Genomic DNA, 9,469 nt, shown 5'->3' on the forward strand with positions numbered 1-9,469 from the left:
AGACCAATCATACACTAGTTTCATCCATAGTTTTGGTTTTTTATGGCACCCCCTGGGGTGCAGTTCAAAATGTTTTGGTAGGCCTATTCCCAAAAATTGACTAAAAATATCTACCAAGGTTTATGATGCTTGAACAAATTGTTAATTAGTTGTGGCCAATTTCCTGCTAATCCCCTCCCTTGAATATGTTTTTTGATTGATAGGGGCCGTTGTTTTGGACTGATCTTGCCCATTTATAATAGAATTGTGTATCACCGTCCCACAAGACTATATCAAAATTTGGTGTTGATAGAGACAAAATCCAAAAAGTAGTTATGTATGTTAAAGTATATTACTTTATTGTTTTTCACATTATGCATATTCGCAAAAAATCCATCATGGCAGACTTTTATGGTCCAAGAGGCTTTTTTGTAGCGCACATTGAGCCAGACCCGTGTATCAAATTTCAAATCACTCGGACTTCCGGTGTGAAGGGAGTGGCCTTTCCAAAATTGTATTTCTGGGCCTTAATAAGAGTGTCACCATCTGGCCAATTGGGCTCATGTTTCTTGAGAAGCACATGCAAATCATTTCCAGTTACTGGGCCAAGGTTCATGTTTGTAGCTCATTCCAGCTCACGGTAAATTGAGCCGCTGCAGCAGACAACAAATAAAACTAGAATGCACATTTCCTGAAGAAAATGTATGTTATTACTTTATCTGCTGCTGTTGCCTTGTTTTCTGACATATTGAGGAAACAATTCCATGGTCTTCTGATTTCACATTTTTGCATTATTGATGTAGGAATGGAGCTAATAATACCCTGAAAAGCCATAACAGGACCAAACTTACAAGGATCAAACTTTCTGAGTTGTTGAAGCATTTCACCAGTGGCCAGCTGTCTGTTTTCATTTCTTTACATTTTAGGAGATATTAGTTATTTTATGCACTCCTCAATAAAAAATTAATAACTCATTAATTATAAGAGATATCAAGAAGTTGTTTACAAGGTAGTATTAGCTATAGCTAAACCGAAAAGCATCCAGTTAGCATTAGAATCCATGGACCCAACCTGTCTTGTGTCAACAGTCCAGGCTGCTGGTGGTGGGGTAATGTTTTCTTGGCACACTTTGGGCCCCTTAACACTAATCAATCGTCCTTTGAATGCCAAAGTCTATCTGAGTATTGTTGCTGACCATGTGCATCCCTTTGTGGCCACAGTTCGCCCATCTTCTAATGGTTATTTCCAGTATAATAATGTCACAAAGTAAAAGTTGTCTCAAACTGGTTTCAAAAACATGACAATGAGTTCCGTGTATTTCAGTGGACTCCCCAGTCACCAGATCTGAATCAAATAGCAGACATTTTGGATTTGGTAGAATAGGAAATTTGCAGCACTCCAGTGTCAAGATTCAATTTAATTATCATTGTGCAGCTCAAGATTGTGTAACGAAACTACAGATGTAGTCCATTTATGCTACTCACAAAAACTTGTATAAATGAATGAATAAATATCAAGTGAAGGTGAATGTGCAGAATGCATGAAAATGCAGCTGACACATCTGCAGAAATGTCAACATGGAGCAGAATCTCACAAGAATGTTTCCAACACCTTGTGGAATTCATGCCACAAAGAATTTAGGCTTTTTTGAGAGCTAAGGGAGGCTTTACCCAGTGAGGCTTTACCCCTTAGGGTGTTCCTAATCAAGTGCTCAGTGAGTGTACAAGAAGCTTGGCCACTTGGACTATTGCTCGTCTACTCACAAGCACAAAAATGAAACCACAGTGATTGAGATGGTGTCATTAGGCTACCTGAATACACAAACACTGTGTGTTGCACTTCTGCTGAGAAACTCCCATCCCTAAAAGAATAAACTGTCCTGTGCAAGTTATGCCCACTGCATTCTAATTATGTACTCTTTTTTAATTCAGTCAGTTTTTAAGGAAACACTGGCCAGTCTAAATCTGTGCTGCAGGATACTTGTTTCCAAAGTATGATGTATACATCAGGGATGTATATAAAATAAACAATGAAAATGTCTCGGAGGTATCTGAGCTCATTGTCGTAAGTAACATGAGAAACTAATGTCAGTTAAACAGTGATTCAAAGGCAATTTAACACCACCAGGTGGCTCGGTGAGACACACACACACACACACACACACACACACACACACACACACACACACACACACACACACACACACACACACACACACACACACAAACTTGCCTGTTCTATACATATAAGGACCTAATTGACATAATCTATTTCGTAGCCCCTATCACTAACGTTATTCATCACAACTAAATGCCAAACCCCAACCGCCTACCATAACCCCAAAGTGGGATTTATACATCTGCATTAAGGAACTATGCTGAAAGTATGGTAGCTACGTGCATAGGCTCCAACACCATAGACTACAGCATATGTGACATGCACCTCCTTAAAACTATAACTATAAAGCATGATACAGCACATGTGTCTAGCAGTGCAGAGGTGATATCAATGGGTGAAATTTGATGTTTAGCTATAAATCAATACCTACGCCTTAGCTACCTAAGGTCGGACAACAATTAACCACTTGCTTTGATAAATCCAGCTTAACCTAAACATAACTGTAACATGAACTTAGTCAACCTTCAAAAAATCCTTTTGAGTAGTATGAATTGAAGACTATCAAAAATGTTCTCACATTGCAGAAATGTCCTCACTACAATTGTTTAACACAGAAATTGGTCCTGATAAATATTGCAATGTAAACACAGACATGGAAAGGCACACACACATATCCACCTGTGCACAGATGCATACTATACACATACATGCGTGTATACACACACTAACACATACAGACTGTGGACAAATTAAAGGAAAAACCAACATTAAGTGTCTTAGTAAGGTTTTGGGCTACCATGTGCCGCTAAAACAGCTTCACTGCGCCTTGGCATAGATTCTACAAGTCTCTGGAACTCTACTGGAGGTATGTCACACCATTCTTCCAAAATATATTCCCTCATTTGGTGTTTGATGATATTGGTGGAAAACATCGTCTAACACATTGGTCCAAAATCTCCTATAGGTGTTCAGTATGGCGGAGATCTGGTGATTGCTAAGACCATAACATATGATTCACATAATTTTCATTCTCATCAAACCATTCATTGGCCCTGTGGATGGGGGCATTGTCATCCTGATTCTCCACTCATTTTTTAGGTTTTTCCTTTAATTTTTCAATCCTCTGTAGTTTCATGCACAGTTATACATAAAATCTGAAAATTTCCATGTGTTACTTCTTGTGCCTTCATATGCATGTGTTACTTCTTTAGCCTTCATGGGAAGCCAGCTGTTTATGTACAGTATGCATATCATGAATACAAACAGAAGATATCTGAGGTAAGTTGATGGAAAAAAAGCAGGAGACATGGAGGCATGTCATTTATCTGTCTTTGTAGAGAAATCAGTTTTATGTTTTTTCAGACATATTCACATTTTAACAATGGTGTGTACTGCATTGGATTTGAGTGGGGTTGGAATAAAATGACATCACAATTAACCATTAACTTTTGAAACAGTTTAAAAATCTAATTGAATGCAGTTACTACCTAATTTGTTACCTTGTTTCTTTGTTGTTTGTTTGTCAGCAGGATTACACAAAAAGTACTGAGCTTGGTGGAGGAGTGCGGCAATGGCATATGAAGAACCCATTCAATTTTGAGGCAGATCCAGACCATTTGCTATGAAATTAAATTTTTGCTCTGAAGCCTGGTGCATGTTCTTTGACACAGGCCTTGGTAGAGGTCTACATTCTACATGGTGCATTATCTATTTAATGAAGGGGTGTGCTATTGAGTCTGACTACTGAACCTATCCTTTTCACTAATGTGGTAGCTAGTTAAAAGATTAACACAGACAATTTGGTTGTTGGTGTTCATCAAGTGAAATGAATTACGTATCAGGGTAAGCTATGTGCCATCTCGTTTTCATGGGGAGTTGGATAAGATGAATACATACCCTACCATTGCCGTTTACAAGCACACTGACCTTAGATTTGCAACTGGCTGAGACTTTTAAACTCCGATATACATGTGATATGTCTTTTCTAAGGCAAGCACCTATGTTTTCTTTCAGTCAACTGCCAAACACATGCACATACAGCTATGTGCATAAGTATTTGGACAGTGACACAGTTTTTGTAATTTTGCCACGACAATGGATTTTAAACAAAGCCATCAAGATGTAATTGAAGTGTAGACCTGCAGCTTTAATTCAAGGGATTTAACAAAAATATCACATTAACCCTTTAGGAATCACAACCATTTTTATAAATAGTCCCTCATTTTCAGAAACTCGAAAGTAATTGGATAAACCAACATAATTATAAATATAAGGCTATTTTTATTACTTGGATGGAAATCCTTTGCAGTCAATTACTGCCTGAAGTCTGGAACCCATGGACATCACCAAATGCTGAGTTTCCTTTGCAAGGCCTTTACTGCAGCCGCCTTTGGTTGCTGCTTGTTTGTGGGTTTTTCTGCCCTCAGTTTTGTCTCCAGTAAGTGAAAAGCATGCTCACCTGGGTTGCGGTCAGGTGACTGAATTGGCCATTGAATAATATTCCATCTCTCTGCCTTGAGAATCTCTTGGGTTGCTTTCACAGTATGTTTTGGGTCATTATCTATTGGTACTATGAAGCACTGTCCTATCAGTTTCGTGGCTGAATTTGAGCAGATAGTCTAGACCTTACACTCCAGAATTCATCCTGCTACTTATATCAGCAGCCACATCATAGATAAACACCAGTGACCCAGTTCCATTGGCAGCCATACATGCTCATGCCATAACACTGCCTCCACCATGTTAGACGGATGATGTGATATAGTTTGGATCATGAGCCGTTACTTTCCTTCTCCATACTCTTCTCTTCCCATCATTCTGGTACAAGTTAATCTTGGTTTCATCTGTCCAAATAATCTTGTTCCAGATTTGGGCAGACTTTTTTTTAGATTTTTTCAAAGATATTTTCCAGCAAAGTCTAGTCTGGCCTTTGTCTTCTTGAGTGTTACCAGTGGTTTGCACCTAGTGGTAAACCCTCTGTATTTACATTGATGAAGGGGTCTCTTGATCATAGAATTTCACAATTCCATTACAGGTATTCAGTCAGTCATACTGCCCATGTCAACCAAGACATGTATATAGTGCTGTCTGATAACTCTATGTTTACTAATAATGTAGATTTGATAGTTTTTTTAGACTGGAGAGTGATGTCCCATCAAATTTCTACTCCTCTGGTTTAGCGTCAGTGGTAAAAGCATTAGTCTCACCTGTCACCCGATTAACAGATACAGATACATATAGTAGCTTTATGTTACACTCCTAAATCGCATATGAAGAACACAGAGTTCCTGTTAATAGATGTACATCTCAGCAACAGACGATTTCTCCAATACCTCCAGTATTTCAGGAAGAGCAGATGTACAAAGGCATTAAAGGTTCATCCCATAGAGCACCTCAGCGTCACTCTAAAGTTTAATGATAAAATGTTCTGTAAACTATGACAACCCCTTTAGATCACCGCACAGCAACCCTTTGGTTTTATTGCTGGAGGCTTAGACTTTTTGAATGAAAACATCGTAGTAACTCTATACTAAGTATGGCTAATTTGGAGGATTGTTTAAAACTGGACAAATTAATAGTTTCATTTCTATCAAGGACTATGTGTAACATTAAAGGTGTCAGTTTTCCTGAGCTCTCATAGTTTTGGTTTTACGGTTCACCCTTTGGTTCTGTTGAGCAACTGTTTGCTAACGCATTTGCCATATCAAGTTTACTAGGTGAAAATACAGTATGTCAAATTTGTGTGATGTTCATCTTATTGTGGAGTTCTGCCATCATGTGGACCAGAAAGAAAAAAAACAGGTTTGTGCTACTTTATAACCTGACTGAACATTGGATCATTCATATTACATGCTCCATTTTACTTCTTTTTCCAAGTTAAGCTAAGACATAAAGTTGGAATAACTGGAATTATCTTTTACGTTTAGTCAATTGAAACTACTTGGGTTAGGATAAGGGAAAGATTGTGGTCATGAAAAATAAATTATTGTTACGTTTAAGCAACTCTCTTAAAGTCTTTTAATAAGAAAATATCACTGTGGGTAGGAGTCAGGACAGGGCTCACTCTGACATGCACACTGTCTTTTCACACAGAGTCAAGATTGTTTCAGTAATTCTCAATGAAGATGTCCTAAACTGCTCTGTGAGTCTGCAAACAGACTGATCGACAAGTTGCTTGTTTGAAAAACTGCTCGCCCTAGCTCTATTTCTTTGAAAGTTTTGCGCACGTGCCCCACCTCCAACCTTTTTCAATATCATGTTTTAGATTTAAATCTGTGAATTGAAACCTGACTAGTAGCTTAAGTGCTAGCTAGACTGTAAAGTAACTCAGATATTCGGACAGTAGGCTAACTGACAGTAACTGACAGTTAATCAACATCACTTTTTATTCCAGCCTATATAATGAGCTTATATAAAATATAACGTTGTACAAATCACAAAAAATAATCATTCTAGCTGAGGAAATGATTAAAATATTCTCATTTTCAGAGGGAGAAATCACAAGCGGCGCAAAAAAATATCTTATCCCCTCCTCTCACATTCCCTCCTCATTCTACATTGCTCGTAGTATATCTGGACAATTTTTCGTATTCCTTCTGCTAGAGTTCACTCGCTAACTGTACGTTTGGAAGAGGTGTGAGAAGAGAAATGCTTTAGAACTTTATGTACTTAAGTTGCAGAATGTGACTCTTTAGCAAGGGTGGATTGGGGATTATATTCAACCCAGGACACTTGAGTCAGACAATCCCCACTGTGAGAAAATCTTCCACAACACCACGTGGAGATACACTAACACCCATACAGCCTATGTCAGACTTTATAAGGATTACATAGTTAGTAAACAGAGATTTCTTAATTAACTATAACCATATATTTTATAATGATAGTAACGAAAATAATATAATTGTTTAAAGTACATTCTTAAAAACAACCTCAGTCAACACACAAACAACCAAAGTAGTAGTATCATCAAAACTGAACACTAATAAGTGAGGTAGCTGGCGTTTCTTCTTTGGTTGAATCCTTCTGTAATATTTTTTAAGGCAGAGATACTTACACAATTTCTGATGAAACCAGAACAGAAAATGGAGGAAATTAAACCTAGATTATTTTGTCTTTGTTTGGCTGCTTTGGCTGTAAAACCTTGACTACTGTTCCTGAATCCACTCTGCTGGTCCTAAATTAATTAACTTGTTATTTGGAAGCCTTTATTTTTCAGAATTTCTTTTCCCTGAACATTTAAGCCACTCCTTTACATTTTTTAACTTTGTTAATTATTTGAAAGGGGTCAGCAACAGTCCACTGCTTGCTGGGTGATTATTAAAACTAGGTTTTAAAATACTTCCAAAGAAAGGGTAATGACGTGGTTGGAGCCAGATCATCAAGTATCATCAGCCATTTTACATAGTGACCAACAGGTATAGTGACCAACAGGTAAACCTCCTGATGGTCACTCTGCCCTTGCTCATTCAACGTCCTTTCAGCAGTAAGGGGTTGCTAGTGGTGCTACAGAGCACACCTGAAATCTGATTGGCCCCCTTGGTGCCCCTGCTGCCAGAGAAGAAAGGTTGACAGGTTGTTGCCTTATTAGTATCATGGATGGATTAGTGAACAAGCCTACACAGGTACAGGCCCAGGGGCCCCTGGAACAGGGCCTCCATATGAAGTGACTGCTAATATTTCTTGTCGCCACGTTAATTAAAAATGACTACAGAGAGATGACTGCTAATATTTCTTGTCGGAACGTTAATTAAAAATGACAACAAGGAGATGCAAAACAAACACAAAGGGATTTAAAAAAACACAGAGATGCAGAATGACCACAAAGAGATGCAGAATGATTACAAAGAGACACGAAACAGCCATGAGACACAAAATGATCACAAAGAGACATAAAATGACCACAAAGAGATACAAAATGATTACAAAGAGACACAAAACAGCCTCAGATAAAGTTTTAGTCTGGGTGTCTAGCTCCTGTAGGAGGTGGGTTTTTTTTTTTTTGCTGTTGTCCAGGGGCCATTTTCTCATAAACTGTCCATGGCTATAGGTTATATGTAGTCACAAATAGCAGCTATGGATACAATTTTATTTTAGAGTATTTAAAGTTGTATATTTTGCATTGATTTATTACACTGAGTAGAAAATGTAACTATTAATAATGTAAAGTTTATTACTGTCTAGAACCATCGCTTTAAATATGAGTTTTAACATATATTTAGTCATTTTACAGATGTGCCCCACTTGCCCTAGTCTGGCCCTCCCATTCTAAAGTTGCCCCTGCCTCCTTTGTATTGTCTTTGAGCATTTTGTTTGAGTATCTGACATTTAACAGCAGATGCATTTGATCCATAAAGTATTTGAACCATACTGTATGTGTCACACATTTAACACACTATTATTTTATGATTATTATTTTCTGAACTTAACAAAGCTTGTCTTTGTGTATAACCCTGCAGCACATTTCATAATACAAACTCTTTTTAAAATACATTAAATTTCACCAGTAAAACCTTCTTGGGGTAGAGCCAGTGTTAAGTTTTTAATGGATTTTGGCTAGTTATTGGCTGTGTTGTTCATCTGTGGGCTCAAGAGAGTGAGAGAACATAAAACTTTATTTCTTCAGCCCCTGTCCTTGTACTTTTTTCTCTTTTTTTATGTTTTCTTTTAATGTTTCCTGATATTTTTGGCTTTGTGATCATCAGATGCACTACACTACAATTTTTTCTTCTTTTTCTTTTTGACTTCCACCCTCCATTGGTTCAAAACCCGGCTAATGTTGGACGGACATCTGCCCTGACTGGCTGGGTTGGAAGAGAAAGAGAGAGAGAGAGGGTGAAAAGAGAGAGGGGGGTGGGTGGGGTGGGGGGCATAGCACAGTAGTCATATAACATAAACATGTGTAACAATAATAAGACTAATAATAAAATTAATAGCTAATAGGGTGGATAATAGTACTAATAAAACTACATATAATAATAGTTGATAATCATAATATTTGAAGCAGTGGGTGTTGAGCAGGATCATGGGGGCAGTAGGTGGTTTGCAGTCACAGATCCAGACTCTCTAGCACCTGGGGCAGAAATACCTGGAGAAAGCAACAGGAAGAGAGAGGAAAGAGGCAAGAAAAGCACAAAACTACGGGAGAGAGAAGATGTCAAGTTAGTAATGACCGTTCAACACTCACACTCTAAACTGTACCTCATCTTCCCCCATATCCTTTGTCTTTCTCACCCTCCCATTTTTTGTTGTCTCCCATCTGCTTTCCCCGCTTCTCCTACTCTGGTTCTTCCTCTTCTTAATTTTTCTTAATTATATAATTTCTGCGTGGTGTAATCCATATTCACATAAATATAGACAACCACCTGCAACT

This window comes from Xiphias gladius, unplaced genomic scaffold (assembly GCF_016859285.1).
Source record: "Xiphias gladius isolate SHS-SW01 ecotype Sanya breed wild unplaced genomic scaffold, ASM1685928v1 HiC_scaffold_1482, whole genome shotgun sequence".
Taxonomy (NCBI): Eukaryota; Metazoa; Chordata; class Actinopteri; order Istiophoriformes; family Xiphiidae; genus Xiphias; species Xiphias gladius.